Below are 23,018 nucleotides of genomic sequence, written 5' to 3' on the forward strand. Positions count from 1 at the left end.
CCATTCTTCAGGGATTCTTTTTCTGGTTCTATGGTGAAACCGGCTCGCCTTTGTTCTTCGTTGAGCCTGGCGTTTTTTCTGCCAAATTTAACAGAAGGCTCGGAGGGTAACAGGGGTCCAACCCAGTATCACCTTCTGGAGCAGAGCAACTAGCAGAGAAAGACAATCAGCCTGAACCCTGCTGTCTCCAGCACAAAGTGAAAAGACTCTAATTGGGCTTTTTTACGCTGCATTTTCCTGCAGGATTGCTGGATCATGAAAAAGCAATTAAAGCTCAGAGCTGCAATTCATTCATTCTCATTTTTACCCTTTCATTGGAGAGAGACAAATTTCAAATCACTTATGTGAGTCAAGACTTATGCTTTTTGTAATTTTTTTGTTTTTGATGTGAGAGAGAGCAGCTGCCGGCTTAAACGATCCCATCGCATGTTTAGACAAATGGAACTGTGGTGAAATCACAAGATAATGATGGTTCTTCAGTAAATTACCTCAAAGGGACCAGTGTAAAATCAAAGGAGGATATTTAAAATGCAATAATTTTAACTTAAATACTTACCTTTAGAAACGGTAACTGTACAGATCCTGACAGGACTGTAGTTCTCAATGTTACATCTAGAGGCAGCGCTGCCCACAGAAACATGACCTCAGGACTGCAGTGGACTGAAGAAGTCAGAAAACATTAAAGATGTGGAATCTTTATAAGATATGTTTGTTTTTTTATTTATTTAAGTTTGCCTATAAAAGGGAAAAGTATGTACCAATCAAAGAGCAGGTGATGGGTCAAAGATTAAACATCAGCATTTCATATGGATGCTGTGAAAGTATATCACAGTCATTACTGCTGTTCTGAGCTGACATAATACATGTTCATCGTGATCACAGAATATTTAGTTAAATTATAAGTTTAAAAAATCTGAAATAAAAACCCTAAAAATGAGAAGAATTAAGATGATAGATGAGATTTCTTATCTGGAAAATATTGTTGTGGACTATTTGACTTATACCAGCATGAAATTTGAGTTTTTCTGTTCTTAAAAATAATGACGTGTCATATAATCGGTTCTATGGAATTATTCCCAACACACATATTTTGTGGAAACTGTAATCCAGGGGAGCCTAAATAAAAGTTTGACTTGCTAAAACAACTCACCAACTAACTCATCATAGAAATCCTATGTGGTTTTGCATCAGGCAGAAGAAACAAAATATACTTTATTAGGGGATGTATTTTTTTTTAGTCTGCTGTAAAAAGACAACAAATAAAAAACAAACAAAAAAAGAAATGAAACAGGGAACATCCAAGTGAGTCATCTCAAATATTGATACTCATCAAGAAGAACATATACTGTCATTTTTAATTTCAAAACATTTCAACCAAATACACAATTAATGCAATATTATAAAATCTGAGGAGTAAATTAGAAAATGTTACAAATACATGTTTTATAAAGAGAAACAAAAGTATATTAAAACATTCAAATTATCTCACATAGAAATACTCAAAATTACATTATGTGAATACTAATAATTACACCTCACTAATTTACCTTTAATCATTTTCCTACAAATTAATTTCCTAGGCCGTGCTGGCATTTCTCTCACTGTAAAAGTTCTGCAGCAATAACTCATAATTAGAGACACACACACGATGACCAGCAGCCACTGGCCCCATTTTCAATCCAAGCATTGTTAACCAAGCGCCTAACTCCACATGTTCCAGTCCGCAGAGTCCATAGATAGTAAATTAGGTCTGTTAATGTACTCTACTCTGTTCCAAGACACAGAGCGGGACAGTGGTGGGTGTAACCACACACACACACACACTTAGACACACACACACAGACTATGCAGTAGGGTTGGCTTTGCGTGCACTTTTGTTTTTTCCCACCATGCACAAAGTGATCAACTCTCACACCCCAGACGGTGAGATGTCAACATGAAATACCTTCATTTGCATCGGCTTTAAAAAACTGCCTGACTTCTTGTTATGCCAGGGACCCACCAGTGTCTCCATAAAATTCACTTTAGCCACAGGGGTCCTGAGACCTTGCTAAATACTGCCCCAATACTGCTGTCAACAGTCCGTCAATCACATGACAAATCCTTGTGATTAAACAGAACATCGCTGGCTGCCTCACAATGGACTGGAACCTACTGAATTAAGTCTGGCACAGAATTATGTCATTGTGTTATTTCTAAAGACATTTTAGTGTGGGCACATTTCACATTCTGCAAGTTAATGATTAAACTTCTAAATCCCTTATTTCATTTAAAATTTCTTTAAACCTGTGTGTCAACCTGTGTGTTTATTGTCTTTTTCAGATGAAAGTAATTAATACCTGGAAATTTATATTGTTTGAATTGTTCTTGCAAATGTATTTCACTGAACAAGAGCTGCCTTGTGAGTATAAACATGAAAATTAAATTCATTAAATTAATTCAAATTATTTTGTAGATGTATTTGTGCCAAATTAACCAAACCGCTTTCACAACTTCTTGGTTTGATTTTACAGTCGATTTACAAACAAAACGGGTCACCGAATTGTTCTTTAAGGAAGCGACGAATGGACACATCATACAAATCAAACTGCCTTGCTAAGAGCATCTAAGCAGCCTGCAAAAAGCCTCAGACAGACAGCTGAATAAAAGGCGGCTCAAAAGACAAGGCTGTGGTAAGATAAGAGGCAGCATCTAATCTGACTCGGATAGCTGATACAGCCCTGCCACGTCCAAATCCTGGAGGTTTGGTCTGAAGAGGAAGGATTTAACTTAAACCCCTTTCAACGTGCTAAATGTGTTTTTGTAATTAAACCCATACAATTAACACTGACAAGCGCAGGTCAAAGAGAGCACGGCTCCTCAAACGGGCCAAAGTGAAAAGGGAGGACGAGAGACAGAGAGATGAAGAGGGACAGATAGAGAGAGCGCACACGCTGCCCGCACCACACAAACTTACAAAAGCAGCTCGAGTGAGAGAGAGAGAGGGGGAAAGAAAAGCAGTGAATGAATGAAGGGTGAGGTGGGGAGAAGAGAGAGAGAGAAAAGGAGAGAGAGAGGCAACTTCATTGAAGCCGTATGGATTTCAGCATTCAGGCTATATGGTGCTCTGCAAGTTAACCTCCAGACCACAGTGTTTATTCTGGGACTGTGTTCCAGATCTGTGGGGATATCCAGTTCCCTGACATCAAAGACGCAGAGCTGTTGGAGCAAAGCTTTTAGCTGCTCCTTAAAGCCCGACATTAAGTGAATTGGAGCAGCTGTGGCAACGTGTGACAATATTTTTATTGTAAATACAGCTCCACATGGCTGCTGGTAATGGATTACCAACAGCAGGATTACTGTAATTTTATCAGGAGAGCTATCTGCGATGGGACGACGACAGAAAACAAAATCTAGATGCATTGTTAGAGAAAGAAAAACAGTGTAAATACACAATGGTGTTCAAGAAGGAGGAAACATTTTAATTGTGAAATAAAGATGAAATACAGTGATGTTCTATGAACTGTCACCTTTTCATTAAATCTTTACATGATGAAGGAGGTGAAAAGTAATCCAAAAGTATGTGAAATGTTGTGTTTCTGATTTGAGCAAGTACATTTCAAGCAAATAAGCAGAAATCTTCAATGTAAAACCTTCAATGTAAAAGTGTGTTTTCAAGCCCTACAGTGAAGACAAAGCCCAAAAATGTATGAGATTGTGGTTCTGTTATAGTTACACTCTTTGAGAATTATTTTTTTTTCGCATATCACACTTTTTCACTGCTTTAATGACTCCTCTTACCACTTACACTTGTTAATACATTAATAATGTGTGCATTAAAAATAGAATTTAAATCAAATCTATTGCACGGTTCATTCTGTAAAAGATATTTGTAAAAAATCAGTTATTTCTTATTATTTACTTCGCCTGTAATTTTCCAGGAAGTCCCATTGAGATTGAGATCTCTTTCACACTTCGTTTTTTATGTTTATTAACGTGCCCTAGTAATGTGGCTGCTTTGAAGCGCAGTCATTTTATTAATAAGAATTTGACTTACTTGAAAAAGATGTTGAAATGATTTTATATTTATGCTTTATCTTGAGAAACTGGTTGGATGCGACATTAAGTGAGTGATTTCTCTTTCCTGTAATCTCTTCTTTCAGTATTCATCACAACATCAATAAAAGATCCAGGTAATTCTAAGTGAAGCTGACAACACCTTCTGAAGAGCACGCAGTTAAAACTCTGCCCAACCAGCCATGAAATCATAATGGATCTCATTCAGAAGCCACAATGATGGTCCACTCATTATTGTGGAACCATTCAAAACACTGGTACTTCTACTGCTGCCAGCGCCACATGAAAGGATTTAATAGAGTGAAGTGAGGCCTGCAAACTGAAAATGAATGAAAGAAAATCATCCCTCAATCTCTGTGTTGACTGAATTATCTATCTAATTATAATTATAGTTTGCTGCTGCTCTACATTTTAATTCCTAAACGCTATTTTAACCAAACTGTCTCTTTTCAAATTAATACATTATGCACAGTGTCAGTCACTGAGTCAGTGCAAGTAAGTCTGCATCTGCCCAAATATTTTTGATGGCTCTGATATATACAATTAAAATAATTGAATATTGTGAACAATTGAACTGACAAACGATAACCAAAAGAGTTAGAAAGTGTATTTTTAAATCACTGCATAAATTGGATTGTTCACTGTTTGTATAAGGCTTATGATGAAGGAGCCTCTGCACATCTCGTCCCTGCACAAACAGCTAGAAGAGCTGCTCCGCCATGATCTTAGTGGGTTCTTAGCGTGTGACCGATGTCACGGGCCTCACGGCCTGATGGACACAGCTGTCTTGCCGCAGGCAAAAAGGAGGAAGGAGGGATAGTGGGAAAGATACAGACAGGAAAAAAGAAGTAAAGAGAGACTGGGAGGGCAAGAGTGTGTGTGTGTGTGTGTGTGTGTGTGTGTGTGTGTGTGTGTGTGTGCGTGTGTGTGTGTGTGTGTGTTTGGCGGCCAGTGCAGATTGTCTTCTGGCACTTTCTGGGGCATGTGCCCACTCAGCGTGGCATCCCGCTTATTCAGCACCCCACGCCGACCCCACCAAAAACTCCACACAACGGACAGCAGAGCAACACACAAAGTAAAGTCACACAAACGCTTTTTAACACAGAAGAAAACAGCACCTCTCATGTTGCTAACCATCACACCACATAGAGCACGCAGACACACTCACATGAACACTTGGCAGGTGACACCAAGGCACACAGACACAGGTACAGGGCCCGGACACCGCACGGCAACATGGACTTGCCGGACGCCATAAAGGAAGGCACACAAGTACCCCAGGGGACTTTCTTGTACAAAACAATGGAATGGACACAAATGCCACAGGACTTGGCTGACAAAGTCTGGGAAACAAGGTAATGTTTCTCGCTGTGGAGTTTTCTCAACTGGGACTAGAAAATGTTTTTACACCGTAGGGGTCAGTGTGTGCAAGTGCTTTAGTGAAAGAGAGTTTAACAAATCAAGTCCAGCTGTATTTATTCTGCTTGTATGTTTCATTTAGGGCTGGGTAATATGTCTGAAATCACTTTCAGGATATTCATTAGAATTTTATCATAGGTGGATATATATCATAAAATGGCAAACACATGGAAAATATTAAATCGATGTAAAGTCAGAAAAAAGTTGTTTTTCTGCTTGAAAATAGAGGGTAAAAAAAATACTGTGAACCCACTATCAGGCCAAGCTGAGCTGATGGAGCTACACACTTCATCAAAATAAATTCTTCAATTAAAAATTGCTTGAAATAGTTAATTTGGACAACAGAATATTGCATGATATGATCACATCCTGATCATACGATGCTACTGAAAGTCAATAAATTATAATATAAAATTATTGCCCAGCTTTTGCTGTAATCTAATGTACTCCCCTCAGCTACAGTAAATGTCTTGCTCCTCTGTGGGGCCCTGTCTGTGGCGGACAGGGCCTAACAGATCCAAGCAGGGCTGGACAGGGATCGGGGAGGCACAGAGCGCATGTTAGGAACAGAGGAAAGAGCCACTCAAACTGGTGGAGAGCCACATGTGCCGGGCCGCGGAGAGAGCCTCCGACACTGCTCACGCTGTCAACATGCTGACATATACATACGCAAACATTTGTGTGGACGTACAGACACACACCGGTGCACATACACACTGCAGGGCCAAGCCAATTAACACCCTGCCACAGCACAGATCATTTTCGGAGCAGTGGTGGAACAGGAGGGCATATGTGGATAATCATACATGCAAATTAGACGAACAAGAACGGCGTCAAAATTCTGGCAACAACTCACGGCAACACCTCAAAGTAGGGCCTCGAGTCACCGATCAAAAATGTATATAATTGCACAATGAGATTAGCGTAATTTTATAACCTCATTGATAACGTTTGTTTGTGATCCTTTGTGAGACAAAACTAAAAAAAAGTAATATTGGCACTTGGTGAAAGTTAGCCAGAATAACTGGTGACAAGTTTCTACATGTATTGCCACTTGAAATAAAGAAATACAACAGTGCCACTGATCTTTAAAAGTAATTTGGGTGCTACAGCTGCTACCAGCAAAGACACACGTTTTACTTTAATTCAAGTCACAAAAGATGGAGCACTGATCTGTGGGCAAAACTGCTCCTTTCCCTGAAGTTTGACTCTGAAACCAGAAGATGGCAACATACCTCTGGCTGAGACGCCGGGCCTTCCTCCCTGCTCCTTTACTTATTTATGCATTCACATGTTCACCTAGTGCTTCATTTATTTATTTATTCATTTACTTGTGCTGCAATACAAACATTATAAGTCTTGAAGAGAGGAGCAGGTAAATATAGTGAATTATTCACTAGGTTCCTGACTTGACTACTGGTGGTTAGGTGAGATAAAAGCAAGGCACACAAATCCCTAAGGTTGGGTTTGAGTGTGTGCTGTACATGCATGCCTGTGTGTCTTTGTGTGTATTCACACCCCGTAGGTAAAGGGAGATGGATTGATGATTTTAACCGCACAATTTAGCACACGTCGTTTAACATTCTTTGCTCTGAAGAGCAGTTTACTATACTCTGATATTCCTCACTGATTTCATTTTGCTCCTCCCTCCCCACTCCTCGTCCTCCTCCTCCTCCTCTTCACTGTATGACGTTTGTTACATAAGCAAACGGACAGAGACCACTACAGGGTTCCGACGTTGACACCCAAAAAGCAAAGATACCAGCGTCAGTCCTGAGTAATGCGGAGTGGGTGCCTTTCCAACCAGAGTGTGTGAGGAAGAAGTGACACAACAGAGTGAATGGCAAATGAGTCTCTTAGTTACAGTAGTAGGTCCCCGCTATACAACATAGGGCTGATCCACTTTATCCAGCACTCGCAGCAACGACTGTCACTTCAAACAGACTGGGCTAAGATGAGTCTATTTGCCATCATAAACAATTTAATATTTGATGTACAGTACAGCCCTCCCCACATATTTTTCGCCCCTCTACTCTGTTTGTTTTCTTCTTCAGTGTGTGTGTGTGTGTGTTTGTGTGTGTGTGCGCACGCGAGTGGGTGCTGGTGTAGTCAGCGAGGCTACATGAGGCAACGAGAGCATTTGAGTGCATGCATTAGAGAGATGACGATGAAGAAAACACGCCGGCTGCTCAGTAAACACTTAGATAGTGACACAGATACTTGCGTAGGATGCCTGCCACCATATTTGATTTTTTTTTAGGGGGAGCCATTTTTTTTTTTGCTATTATACAAAACAAGGACGATGAAATAAATATTCAAAGGGTGAGTTCACTGTAATCACATGCAAAACCACATATCTTTTAAGATTTTTAATTTTTAATTTTTCTCTTTTATCTAGGCATGCAGTTCTGGTTTATTTGCCCACGTTTTATCCACTGCAAAGTCTTTTTTTACTTTTCAACAATTTCTTATACACATTAAAAAAAAGAAAAGAAGACTTTTTTTCCCTTTATTTTCCTATTGTGAGCACCATAAACAACATTTTTTCACCTCTATTGTATTGGCGTCTCAGCCGAAGCCTTTTTCTGCATGGCTAGATACCACAAAAGATAAGTGGAAAACATTTTTTTAGCCAAATTTTAGAAATGCAAAAATACTTCAATCTATTTACAGTATCAAACACCTTAGCAACAGATTTCTGATTAAATCCCACCTAGTCTTGATAGTATTGATACCACTTCTAAGTAAGTGCAAAAAAAAACATCGACGAGCACTCATGTGTAAGAAATTCCACATCAACATCCGACTGTAAACTCGTATTAAATCTCAGTGTTGGGGGGCCATGGGTCCATGCCAAGACGGCCCATGAGGGCAATGTGGCACGACCGGGAGGAAGGAGCCAGTTGGTTGGCTGAAGTGTACGAGCTGGGAGCAGAACAATTACAGCAGTCACTTACCATCACAGTGTCTGGTTGAGGCAATGGCACAGCAGGACGCCGCAGGGCAAGAATGAAGCTTTCATCCAGCTGGTATCACAAGATCAAGCTGGTCATGCCAGAAATGACAAAACAATATGCTGAGCCCAGTAAAATGTTTAAACACGTTTTTTTTTCTCCTTTTTTTAATAAATAACTGAGACTTACAAATTAGAGATATTATGGACTCACCTGTTGTCACCTCGTTACTGCTAATGCGAAAGGAGATAGAGAAGGGTCAAAATCTGATACATCATGTCTGAAAATTGTATTTATTCCACTTCTGTTCATTAACTCATCTCTTTTCAACTTGATTTATTATGCTCAACCCCAACATGTGTCATTTGGCATCTGTCACAATTTTGGGGAGGTCCAACAGCAGACATGACAAACATTAAGAGTCAAACACTGCTGATATTTTGTCAGCTTTCAAAATAAAATTTTACATCCTACAGCTACTAATACCTCAGGTCCAGATGGAGAATGTGACTGGAGTGAAAAAAATGTACAAAAAAAAAAAAAAAAAGATTGCATGTGCCAAAACAACCACCCACAGACACGGCCATTCAGACGCATGCAGACGCTAACATATCTGCATGCAAACGCCCACACACAAGTGTGCACACACACAGACACACAGAGCTGAGGCAGTTGACCGCATCTGCCCCTCGTCCTCAGGTTCAGTGGTGGCCACTCCTGCAGCCTCACCTCCCCCTGTCATGTCTGATTCTCCTGGTAGGATCCATCATCTGGTTGGCAGTCTGGGTGCCAGTCAGCTGCTTCCCAGGGGACTCGCAGGCGACGGGAGCCGGGAGGCACTGGGCTGAAGCCTCCCCAGCCTCGGCAGCAGCTGTGTGGGAGACAGAGAGAGGTGCGGCACAGATGTGGGAGTCTGGAGCCAACAGAAGGTATGGCTGATTTCAACGTCGGCCATGTTTGTTATTCCACCTTTTCCTGGGAGGAAGAAGCCGGGCCCTTGATCTGGCTCACAGCTAAACACTTAGCTTTTGTTCCCGAGATGAATAACTGCAAGGAGAACGAGGCGTGAGGGAAAAGGAGGGAGAAAAGGAAAAAAGATTTGAGGCCAGAGGAGAAATCCGTTGACCAAGTGCAGAGTGAGGCTGGTCATTCTATACCCAGCTGAAGCTGATCCCCTATTACGGAACAAGAGCCTGTGAGCCGTGACACACCTTTCCTTTCCATTCTTTGAAGTTACGGACAAACTTACATTATATCACAGCGTCTGCACACCACGCCAAAAGATAATGGAGCCATTATGCCCATTTTGCCCCTAATTTAAACTATACATCTTAATTTATGAACACAAATCTGCTTTCATGTGATGAAAACACATTCTAGTGTGTTCTGTGTGCAGTGTTTATTGTACAAACACAAAAGAAGTCTATATCAAATTAAATTTTGCATAAACAGCAAATAAGTTCAGATTTTTTTTTACTATAATTCCCTTTGATGACAATTTTCTAACTCTCCTGTTCAAAGGGTGGGAAGGGATTCAGCCCACCACAAACAAACGTGCTCCGCTGCTGACTCTCAGTGGACCCATGTGATGAATAGTACCAGTCAAAATCAGAGCTAACGCTCATAACCAGATTTTCACAGGGAATTTTGCACAACTTCATTTCGTAGTAACACTATCCACCTTGTAAAAATGAACACCCTCTTCTAACAGCACAAGTGAGAAATGGGATAGTTTTCCCACTGAGTTCCCAGATGTAGGATTGCCATTGTATTCACACACCCGGTGTTAGCCCAAGACGGCACCCTCAAATACAGCTCTGTCTTGGCTTTGCAGAAAAAACAAGCCTGTGATATAGAAGAGGTGGCAGTGTGAAGCTGTCAGTACAAAACGTTTGTTTATACTAGAATAACCCCGAAAGCAAAATTTGATATGAAATCTGACAGTCTTCTCTCATATTGCATCTAAAAACCATTGTCCTAATAAATATTTGAGTTCCCATCATGTGCCTAATGCTAGAAAATGCTCTGTGTGCGTGAGCGTGTGTGTGCGTGTGTGTGCAGTACAGCGGAGCAGAGTACATCTGCAGTGGTAAGGAAACAGGCTGTTAGCATACAGCTTTGACAACTCCATCAGGCCAGTCTCAAGGTAGCTGTCAATCACAACAAATCATCTCATCCCTCAGCGCTGCGAGGACCTCTCTCCACTACTACACACATGACAGGCCCCTACAGCTCTATTTACCCATGCACACCCTCCCCGTGCCAATGGGTTTGTAATTAGAAAACAGGAAAAGAGACGGGGGTAGGTGGTAAAAGTAAGTCTCTAACAAGTTTGGATACAAAGCCGGTGAATGGTGCCTTTTCACCAGCGACGTTGGCATTTGAAGGGTGGGTTGGCACTTGTGTGGTGGCGGTGCATTGAAAAGCAAAGGCATTCTCATTCACTCTCTTATTTAGGGGACAATGTGAGCGTGTGTGTGTGTGTGTGTGTGTGTGTGTGTATGTGTGCGCATGTGTGTGTGTGTGCGGGTGGGGTGTGGTGGGGTGCGGGGGGGTTTAGGGGTGTCACACACAGTCCCGATTTGCAAGACTCATTTTCAGCTATCTATAATTAGATTAATGTGGTGATGGCGTAACACAAAGCCAAGCGCACTCCACTTCCATCCCAGAGCATATGAATTAGGGACTAAACACATCTCTCTATTCCAGGCAGAGAAAGTGGTGAGTGTGAGTGTTTAGCATACCCCTTTATGATGGGGAAAGATGTTAATTGTGTGCCATTACCTCTAAACTGTTTGCTTGTTGTATTAATCACTGTGCTAATTGATGCAGAAATAAAATTGTTGCCACAGGCGAGGAAAGGGAGTGAACCAGAGTCAGGGATGGCGGATAAAAGATTATCGTGGTGAACATATGGAGATGGCACTGCTTTGAAAGTATATGCCCACCAGCGCCACATGGGATGACGAGAGGAGTGCCAATAGCAGCACCATCTCCTAATGTAAGGTTTGTGCAGAATGAAAGAAAGCATGTCGGTAGGTTTGTCTGCATATTTAGGAGCAGATGATAAATAACTGTAGACAGAGTGACTTTTAGAATATGATAATCTGGACCTTGTATATACTGAATGAATAAAACATATGCAAGACCTGGCTCATGTAGGAAATGATTCTGAGAGGATGTGCTCAGTCTCAGCTACATTACAAGGAAACCCTGGAATTATTGACACAGTCAGTGCTTTGCTCTTGTGCACTTTCACACAGGTGTGTTCCCTCTAATATATATAATTACCATCTTGCTGAATTTTATAATGTGTAATGCTGCCTTTAAATGCAACTCAAATTAATAGTTGTATCTTTGTCAAGTACACGATAGACTTGGCATTCAGCGGGTTTAAGTTGAGTGAGCACTTTTGATGTTTGACTGACAGCAGCATTTATCTTGCTTCTTCTTCCTTTTCAAAATCGGTGAGTCACTTTGTGTTTATAATTTAGTGTGATTATTGGGGATTAGAAAAGAGTGGACAATTAAAAAACTGAAAGTTAATTAAAAGATGTTGTCCTGTGTGGGCAAAAAAACATTTGCACAAATACCCAGGTCACTGAAGAGGCTTGAAATTAAAAGCCTGGGCCTCTCAGGGGTCTTTTCCCCCAATAAAAGTGTCACACATTTAGTCAACTTGAGTGAGGTGAGGTTGATGGCTCCAGGTGAACTTCCAGTTAAGTGTGTCTTCATCATGCCCATAAGTTAAGTTAAGTCAGGCTACCAACACAGGGGAGAGCAAAAAAAAAAAAAAGATGATATTGTTTTGTGAAGTGAATCCAGCTGCAGCAGTGTAACACTTTACTGATAAATTAAGCAGATTTGCTCAAATTTTTTGAAATAGCTACAGTTACTGGATCGGAAGCAGGTCTATCACCATTAAGGCACAATGAAGACCCAAATAACCATGAGGGAAATAATCTTCTATAATGTCCTCTAATGTAACTGTATAGCTCTGTATTTATGCAATATGTAGAGAAAAGAGGACACAAAAAGGACGATGCTAAGATGTCAGATTGTGCAGACTAAAGCTAAGACATCAAGTACATACAGTATCTGTGACACATAATATACTGGATGGTATTTAAGAAATATTTGCTTATATATTTTATAAATAGGTAATTGCTAATTATCCTAATAACCACTTCGCATGCATGTGTTAAGTTGGTGATTAACTTAATTGTACATTCACCAGAATGGATGCTTTAAAGGCGTAATATGTAAATGTCCAAAAACATCTAGATCTTTGTTATATATTTTGTTATTTTATGTATTTACATTATCCCAAGGGTTCCCAACAATGTTCAAACCCAGAGAAATCTGTGATATAGCGTGATATCCCCTTTATCACAGCCCATGGATCATGTGCACTAGAGACTTCTGCCAGCCGAGCTAACTTCTGGTTTAGGCCCTGGCGCACATGAATAGGGTGATTTAATAGTGCGACTCCTCTAGACATTTGAATTGAATTAATGAAATTATGACAGTGAAATTATGAACATTTTGAATGGGCTTTGACGCTCCATAAAATGAATCCACCGTTTACAGCTGCCTTTAATCACAATGTAAGCTTATGGAAAAAAAGAAGTCTTTGTGCTACTCCCCTGCTAGGTTTTACTTACAAAGTTGTTAATGCCACATCCGTAGGTCAATTAATTTAGAATCTTCTTGTTAGCAAAGTAAATTTGATCCGACTTTAAGACCTAATGAATGTCCTCCTTTCAATGTCTCTCTTCACTAATCTGCAACCTTTTCAGAACATCCTCAAAAATTCAAGAATTTCCAAAGTTTTTCCGTGAGATTTTGCCCGTAAAATGAGGTGCAGGTGCCAGCCAGAGGCACAGAGGATTTAATGTGTGGCTGTATGCCTCACTGCCTCACTTGCCTCCAATGTGAATAGGGGATAAACAGAGGCGGCCATTTAAAGAACCATAAGTCCATAAGGAGCAGGAGGTAGTGAATGAAGAGATTCAGAGAGAGCTTCAGAGGCCCTCACCAGTGGACCAGCCGCTGCCTCTAGACCCGCTGTGTTTTTGTATGCAGATTCCCCTTGTCAGAATTCATTTATTCACCGGGAGTTATCTGAGAGAGCGGGTTATGAGACGAAAATAGTCGCATTCACATTCGTCTTGAAAAACATTTGGAATGCTAATGCCATGAGAACATGCCGTTGATGTGCTTGTGTTTGCGTAAGAATCTGATCCAGCGCTCCCTCGGCTTGCCGGCCAAGAGGCGCAGTTCACAGAGACAGGGGAGCTCTGATACCGCTTACAGGGTTCAATAGTCTACATCTGCTCTTGGGGAACACTTTTTATGTTGCCAGGAACATTTACCATTGGCACTCACCGTATGCAGCAGTCTGATCCTCCAGCAAAAGCCAAAAAAATCTATATTTTTTTAAAGGGTCATTAGATCAGTCTGTTCACAGCCAATGTTCATACAATTGCACCTTTGTTTATCAAAATAGATGTCCTTGGTGATGATGACAAAATTGCCTGCCCTAAACTAAGAAGCGATAAATCTCTGCCGTGTGGACCATGCCGTCACAATCTTGTTCTCTCTGTCTGTTTGTCTCTGTGTTTGTCTCCCTGTCCCCCGCTTTCTCTTGCTCTGCACAGGTGGTAGGAGCTTCCTGGTAGAGTCTTTCTCATTCTTTTTTGTTCCCCTCCAATTGCTCTGATCGGGAGCTGTTGATGATGATGGCAGTGCTGGCTGTCCATTGATTTGCTGTGGCCCCTAGTTGTGAGTTCACAGCGGATGACACTCTTCCTTTGGCTTTAATTAGAGCTGCCCCCATCTTCTCTTCTCTGCTGCCCTGGATGTGGTTCGACACATGAACACAAAAAGCTCCTACACACAAAACTCCCTGCTAGGAAATACACTTGCCTACTGCAGCTTATAAATAGTGCCTTTACTTTAAACCTGCATAGTCAAGAGAGAGGTTTTTTCTTGTACTATAAATAAAAATGATCCCTGTGAGCAGATGCATACTGTGTATTCCAATGTATAGTCATAATATGGACCCATTTATGCACACATGCAAAACTGCAGTACACATCCACATGCACACATGCAATAACTGTGCATGCTTTTTTATCCTGATCCACAGGAGTCTAATCATAAGAGAACAGCTATTAAACTGGTGGGATGACAAATTTTGTTTGCCCTTATATCACCCATGAGGCATTGTCCTTCCCCCTGCTCTGCCAGGACATACAGGGGCCTCGTCTTACCATCTGTCCCAGACATGAGCCACTCCAAACCTGGGTGGGAGAGAGTGGACAGAGAGAATCCATGGTCTGGGCAGGGGCTATTATCTCGGTGGTCATGGGTCCTTGCACATATTTCATGGCTCCCAGGGTGTCTCCTCACAGCTATTAGCAGGCCGTGTTCATTTAAAGCACTTGCGGGTCACTTGTGGCCTGCAAAACACTCTGTTGAAAAAACAAAAGAGATAAGGAACAAATGAGATGAGATCAGACAGCCCAGCGTAAGACACAGAATATTCAATTACATTTGTTACAACTGTGGCTCTCACAGAATTTATCACGGTCATCTCCCTCTTTCTTTTTCTCTTCTCTCTGTGGAGGGGTAGTGCAGTTCTTTAGCCACTGAAAAAAGGGACTACCGCCAATTGCCTGTAGTTTTTGCAACCCGGTTACCAGAATAAATGTTGGCAATGTCCATTTCTGCAAATCACAGATATGTTGAAACTTCATATTTTTATTCTATGTTGTGACAACACTGAGCTTGTGGTCTGGTTAGGTTAAGGCACAAAAACCACTTGGTTAGGGTTAGGAAAAGGTCACGTTTTGGCTTACCTGGCTCTATATCACCAAACACAACTGGAAATGGTCCCAATATGTCATTATGTCTGGTTTTGTTGGCTCTATAACAGCTAGAAACATTTCCTGACGCCTCCTTAAAAATATCCAGTCAATTTATGCTTACGAATGTTTAAACATCGTCTTGAACAGTAGTCTCTTGCTTGGCAGCCGTCGCGGCCAGATGGCACGGCATCACCATCCCCTCCTCCTCCTGACACGAAAGTCAGCTCATATAAATGTAATGTGAACATGATATGACACATATTGTAGAAATATGGATATGCTAAGCATGACAAATACAAATTGTGTTGCACAAACGTAAAATGTTTATTCTGGCAACTGAACTGAGTTTTTGAGGTGTGTCCAACACTCTTGGCACCGGTCAGGTGCTCTCCACCATTTGTGCTGGATGCCGGTCTGTAAGACAGCTCGCTGACCTAGGTTTATAGGAAATTATGATTTCACTTATTTAATGTTCTTTCTTCTTTTTTTTTTTTGCTCCAAACATTTCTTTTTTACTTGGACAAGCAAAACGACAAAGAGCTGACAAGCAGTGCAAAACAAAGCAGAACAAAATGTTGCAGTTCATGTTGCAACTTTTTAGCAGACGTGTTCTTAATTTGTATTCCAGACATGACAAGACTGTTAATGAGGTTCACAGAGCATTTAAGTGTTTGCCTAGTGTGCCTTCTTTGTCTTTCTATGACATATTTGGTTTGAAAATACGTACGATTGGCTAATTATTTCCACACACACTGGAGCAGATTGCAAGTCAGGGGTCAAGTGGCTGTCACCTGATTCCAGTTATGGATCGGATTCTTCCTGATACCTGAGGCATCAGTCAGCCTTTGTTGCCCGAGGATAATGTACTGTACTGAGTTGCCTAACCTCCTCATGACAATCCTAGCAGGCTGTGATTCTTTCATGTCCACTGAAAATGTAGGCATGATGACTTTAGTCCATGAACATGAAAGTACAGTACACACACACACACACACACACACACACACACACACACACACACACACACACACACAGGAAAAAACACACAAACACAGACACAGATCCAAAACCATGTGCCCTCATAGAGTACGTGCAGATGCTAAAATGCACATGCTTGACTGCATGCTTACAGACATAATCAATGCAGTCTTACAGCAGGGCTGACCAGTGGGGGAGCATGACCTGCCAGGTGACCCATGTATGTCTCCACTAGTGCCAGTGCATGCCTGTGAGTGTGTATGTGTGTGTGTCTATTAGAGTGAAAGTCAACTGTTCATCCATGCGAGCATCCTATATTTCAGTTTACAAGTTCAAAGGGGTCCCACTACATAATGGAGCAGCAACATGTGCACAGTGCTACACACACTTACAGTTTACTGCTAACTTATTCCTGACCAGTTCTGTTTCACCACTAATTAACCCTCACAGCAACTCAGCTCTACTGCTCCTGTACTTCTGTATCAAACCACTCTCTGAGCCTTGCACCTTACAGAGCAGACTATGTTTAGAGCTGAGGACCTACGAATGACAGAGGTAGAGAACAGAGTGGAAGTCCTGTCATAAAGCCAATCAAGGGAGTCCTCGTTGGGCCTCGTAAATCTCAGCTTGGTAGGGTTACTGGGAGGTCTGGGAAGTGAAGATTTCCCACTTATTATTCTCAGGAAACCCCAGACAACCTCCCCCTGAACTCAGGTCACGCAAGGTTATGACCTTGGGACGATCGTCATTGTTATTTCAGTAACTATGGCAATCAGGCCCCCCATTGATGTGGGATTCACACCCTCTGTGTATGACAAACCCTTTTATATATACCTTAATATAAAGACAAGATAAGATAAAACTTTATTCATCCTGCACCGGGGAAATTCACTTGTTAATTTCTAACTTTAATACAATATCATGCAATGTTAACAGGGAAAAACTGATAGAACATTAAGGGCATAACATTTTAGATTCTCATTAAAGAACAAATGTGACAAGATTTCTGTACTGTGTCAAAATTTATTTACCTCTGGGGCAGGAGGTGGGGCTATGTAGGCACTGCAGCGGTGCGTGCACCAACTCGCTGTCCGACAGCTAAAAAACACAGCTTGTACTGGTGCATATGTACAGCGAAAAATCATTATTGAAGCTTTTTCAAATATTCAGAATTGATACGTATTGATTTTTCAATATTTCAAACAACACTAGTGTGTAATACGTAAAAGGATACACATACATAAATATAATTGCACAGATGTGGATTACATGGGAAACAAGCAGGAATTGCACAGGATAACTGCACTGTACAAATATATCTATATATGCAATGATCTTTGATTTCAGAATGAGAAAAGGGACATAACATATCGACTGTGTTGATAGTTTCGAGTATTTATCACGGGTGACTATATTGAAGTTGTAAATTAATATAAATATCTAGGTACAGTACTTGATGAAAAACTGTCGTGGGATATAAGAACAGGTGTCGTCTGGGATTAGAATGATTGTATTTCATGCGGACACTTCGACAGTTTGGAGCGGACACACAAATACTGGTTCTGTTCCATTGTTCAGTTGTTGTGAGTATTTTAATTTTCTTCTTCATTACCTGTCTGTAGTTAACTAGAAAAAACTCAATATAATTGTTAGTATGTCTAGCAAGATTGTGGGTGAACAAGTTCACCCAAGTTGCTTTAGGAGACCCGTGTGGCAGGGAAAGGACGGGTAATCCTCAGTCATGTGTCACACCCAAAAGAGAATATGAGTTGTAACCATCAGGACGGAGGTACAGGGTAACACCTTTGCAGACTTTCCATGCCCGACGTTCCTCCATACCTTCCAGTACAGCTCTGTTAAACAACTTGCATTTTGGTATATTAATATTCTCTATTGTTGGTTATGATGTGAAGAACGTTGTTGTTCAATGTATTTTTGTGATTGTTGTAACGTGGTACATAAAAATAATTTTTAATAAGATAATAAACAAAACTAAGTAACTAGCTCTGTAGTGTGTAGATGAACACACACTATATAATGATTAATTTGCATTTGGATATATTGTGTTTTGGCTGGCATAATAATATAGTAAATAATCATCATCTCTCAAGTATCTCATCGACAGAGAGCAAGTTATACTGTCATTGTGGAAATATGTGATTATTTGAATGCATTTCCACATGCATTTCCGTTGTGTGTGTGTGTGTGTGTGTGTGTGTGAACGCGTTGTGTTATGCCGGGTTTTCATTGCAAGACCCTCGAAAAAGCTTTGTGCCAATGTTCCAGCAGACACCTTAACAGGCATGAGACACATTTCCAGTGGGACACCGACCATCTCTCCCTGTCTCAGCAGAGAGCGGTGCTCCAGTGCCAGCCTAGTGCCATCAGCACAGGGATAAGCTTTCTGGCAGAACATTGACAGGCTTTCAGAGTCTCCTGAGGCCATTCCAGACCCCGAGAGGCTCAGCGGGCTTCCAACAAGTGGTCTTCAGGGCAGCATACTGTGAGGGTCTCTGACAACTGAACCACAAGAAAGTATGTGACGGGCTGAGGACCAATTACAAACCGTATCAAAGGCCCCGTCGGTCTTGTCATAAAAGCAGCCTTACAGTTTGCCCCTCTGTTTTGGATTATATACTTCTGTTTCAATTCATGAAGACAAAATATAACACAGCGCTTAGTTTTATAACCAGCGCTGCATGATGCTGCAGTGACAACAAAGCTGAACACAGAATTTGAATGTATTACCTTGGTTACATATGTTTTAGAGAGACTTACACCATAATTTCACTGTGTTATTATAATGTTGAACAGCCTGCCCTTGCTTCACATTTACCAAAGAATCCTAGGCATAAAAAAAAAAACAACAGACAAAGCATACCTTTCACCTCTAGCACTTAAAAAGTTTCCCCTTAAAATATCAAAACGTCTTTTTATGACTTCTGTTCCACTTCTAGTTCGTGTAACAGCCATATAGGCCATGCCAAATGTGCCCAGAAATAAGCTGGGCCTCCCCACTGTCTCTGAGATTGCCCACCCAGGAGTCTGGCACACGCCACAGCGAGCAGGAGGCCCTCTGGATTACAGTAATACACACTATCTCATAATGGAAAGCTGCCTTGCACATTTCCCTCTCTCCGCCCTCATTGTCCACACTACCAACTGCACAATCAGGATATGAGAGTGTGATTGCACCCGTTAGCATGTGAGTGAGTTTGTCGGTGTGTTGCACCCCCCTCCTTCTTCTGGGATGGGCACTGCTCGGCTCCTAAGGTAAAAAAAAATAAACAAAAAACTAGATACTGGATGAAGAACTATGTCATGACATGTAAAATAAACCCTAAATTAAAATGATCTAAAAAGGTATTTGATATGAAAAAGACCTTGAACCCAGACATGGATGGCTTGATTAATTTCAGGCAGCAGAGGTCATGGGTCACAAGGAAACAATGGTATGAACATCCTTAACCTGAGATACTAACATGGTTAAATAAACAGTCAAAGCTGTCGTGTTTGGACCCGCCACATGCTAGACAAACTCCGCCACTTTCCCTCTCACCCCGTAATCACCAGAAGCTGTAATTAATGGGGAGGCTGACCTACGGTTCAGGGCAGTGGAGAGGAAAGCCAAACAAAGTTGAAAGCCATTAAGAGGAAAGAGGAGGTTGAGGGGAAGAGAGGGGACACAAGCATGGCGGACTATGGACTTTGTTAGTCACCAAGTCTTCCCTGGGTGGCTAACAAAGGGGCAGGTGGCCCAGGGGGAGCAGAGGTGCACTCTGGCCAGAGTTTAGACCACCAGATTACCACAGGCTGTATGTAATTACACCACAGAGGTCATTTACTCCACAAAGTAGCTTGCCTACCAAACCCTGTCGGTGAGTGCACGCTAATCAGGCTTGGTACTCCAAACAATGGACCATGTGTGCCTGAGTGTTGTGGGAGGAGCAGAGGTAACCACAACTGATCAACATGGACGAGATGTTTTCAAAAGGGCACAAAAGCTCTAAAAGGGGGAGAGCGTGAGGAGAGGCCAGAGGCAGACAGACGGACAGGGAAGGGTCCGCTAATGTTGCAGACTGGCACGTCTTCAAACCTGTATTTATCCAGGAGGTTCAAGAGGATCAAGGCAGATACAGTGACACTTAGGACAAGCGTAGAACAGATGCTTTCTCAGACAAGGACAAAGAGGATTTGAAGACATTAACAAACCACAAGTCTCAGATATCCACTTTATTAAAATGTTATTGGCTTTCTTTACTTTCATTTGCCGTTACTGCCTGGATCACTGTATTATATTTCAGTGATACGTCCTTGTAGGATAAGCTTAAAGGATAAGTTCGCCCAAAAATGAAAATGCGGTCATTATCTACTCATCTACTACCTATCTACTTTAAAACCTAAAACTATAGTACAACTGAAAAACAAACAAACAAACAAAAAAATATCTATAAAGCGTGTCTGGCATAATCCATCTTTACACGGTCAAGGTCATGCACCCACTTCAGACGGAGCCAAGTTCACACTTTTAGCTTAGCAGCTATCATGGAAGATTTTGGCTTAAAAAGGGTGTAAATAAATGTTTTCACATCAGTTTGGGATCTGAGGTGCCCAAGAGACTTGACTTATACTTGACGAGATTTATGGAGAACAAGTCATCATACTTCAGTTGTTCATAGTAGAGTTTTACTATGAAGCTCCAGAAATGTTCTGTTGACTGTGAAACGTCACCCAACTTTCCATCGGCATGAAGGTGAGTTGATGACGATTAAATCTTCCATTTTGAGTGAACTTATCCTTTAACAAATGCATGTGAATAGTAAACCATAGCTGCAAAGCAAATGAATAAAAGGGCTACAGAGGAATCACTATCTGTGACCAAAACTAGCCCTACACTACTGCCGTAACATCTAGTCAGTGGTGGAGGACGCATTGACATCCTTTAGTTAAGTACAAATAGTACTAATATCACAAAGTGAAAATGCTCTGTTATAGGTCAAAGTCCTGCATTGAAAATGCTATGTAAGATTGGCTGTGTGATATGTGTGAATTTACAATTCCATAGCCACACTAAAAGCATTGTTACATTTGTGGTAATTGTACTGGGTTTCCCATGAAGCCACTATCCGTAAGTGCTCCACTGCAACTGCTTGGGACCTGTGAATGTGAATTGTAATATGGAGTATAGTACAGTATTTCTGCATTTTCTTTAATGCATTTTGAACTTCACTATCATCTACAGGATAAAGATATGTGCATTTTTTTCTGCCATGGCCAAATATCCTATCTAACAATGTTAATGAAAGAAAAAAAAAAATTGTGTACCTGTCCTGTGATTTGGAGCACTTGCTCCATACTTCCACCAAGTTTCATGAAAACAGGGCCTGTAGTTTTTCCATTATCCTGCTGACAAACAAACCAAACCGGAGACATATCCTCCTTGGCGGGGGTAATAAAATTATCTGTCCTAATCAGAGGTGTGCTGACCCCACTTCACTACTGTGATTTACACTGGAATTTGGCAGCTTTCTAGTATGATATATGTTTACATCGCTAACAAGGCAATCAGCCCTGCCAACAGAAGCAGTGGAAGCGCAGAGAGCCATTAAAGGGCTTGCAGCAGCTACAAAAACAAAACTTATCCACCTGAGACCACAGAGGGACAGGATGCAGGCTACTTATAGCAACCCAAAACCAACCCACAAGAATAGCAGGAAAAACGGCTCGGTGAGGGAGTCGCACCGAGTCTTTTGAAGTGCGCCACCTCTAAACTATTCTGATACGCAAACCCCAGCATCTTTGAAGGCAGGTTATCCTCCACGGCCGTGTGTCCTGTTGTGGACGGATTGTTTCCTCTTTCACTTTGTCCCTATTTTCCTGCAGAAACTGACACTGTTTTATTGTTCTCCTGGGCAAAGCTGTTGTCTAATGGAGCACAGGGGACGGGACCTCTTGCTGTTCCCCTGTTACTTAACAGACAGTGCCTGGTAGATGGACAGTAAGTTGGTCACAGGTGACACAGGGTGGTTATCCCAAAGAATCAGCAGAAGGATGACCCCCCGCTTAATGCAACCATTTCCTCTATCCTCAAGGTCGCGACCTGACAATGCCCTCTTCTCTAAGAATGGACCATAGGAGTAATTAATCAGTCAGCGGTCAGTGATGTCATTGCACAAACACGACACAAGAATAGGGAGAACAGTGACATATTTTGTTGTTTTTTGGTGTGGTGTTGATAGTTCTGCTCGTAAAAGCTACAGATTTATGATGAGGGAACCTGCACCTGCCACCGTGGACAAAGAAAAAAAGAAGTTAAAAGAGAAAAAAACAAACGCCCGCCTTCAGACTTTTAGAAGCAATCGTAAAGTAAAAATTTCATGCATGAATTTGAACAATAATTTACAGATAATTCATGGCTCTCAGGCGACATATTTACTGCAGACAGAATATTCTTTTATTACACTTCTCTAAAATATGTCATACTCCAGTGAAAGGTATTTGCATGCTTCAAAAAATATGTATATACATGAAAAAATATGTTTTTGCCACTGATAGCATTGTAACCGAGTATTATCTGTGTAATCAGAGATAGAGGTACATGTACATGTGCCTTCCTTGACTCCCGTGGAGCAGAAGGGCTTACTTTAACACTCAATAACAGGGAATCTAATTGCACTTACAAATCGTCCCTTTTGGCTTGCCTCTCTGGAATAAGTCTATATCAAATGGTGTCATATCA

The sequence above is a fragment of the Pagrus major genome, chromosome 9 (genome assembly GCF_040436345.1).
Source record: "Pagrus major chromosome 9, Pma_NU_1.0".
NCBI classification, from domain to species: Eukaryota; Metazoa; Chordata; class Actinopteri; order Spariformes; family Sparidae; genus Pagrus; species Pagrus major.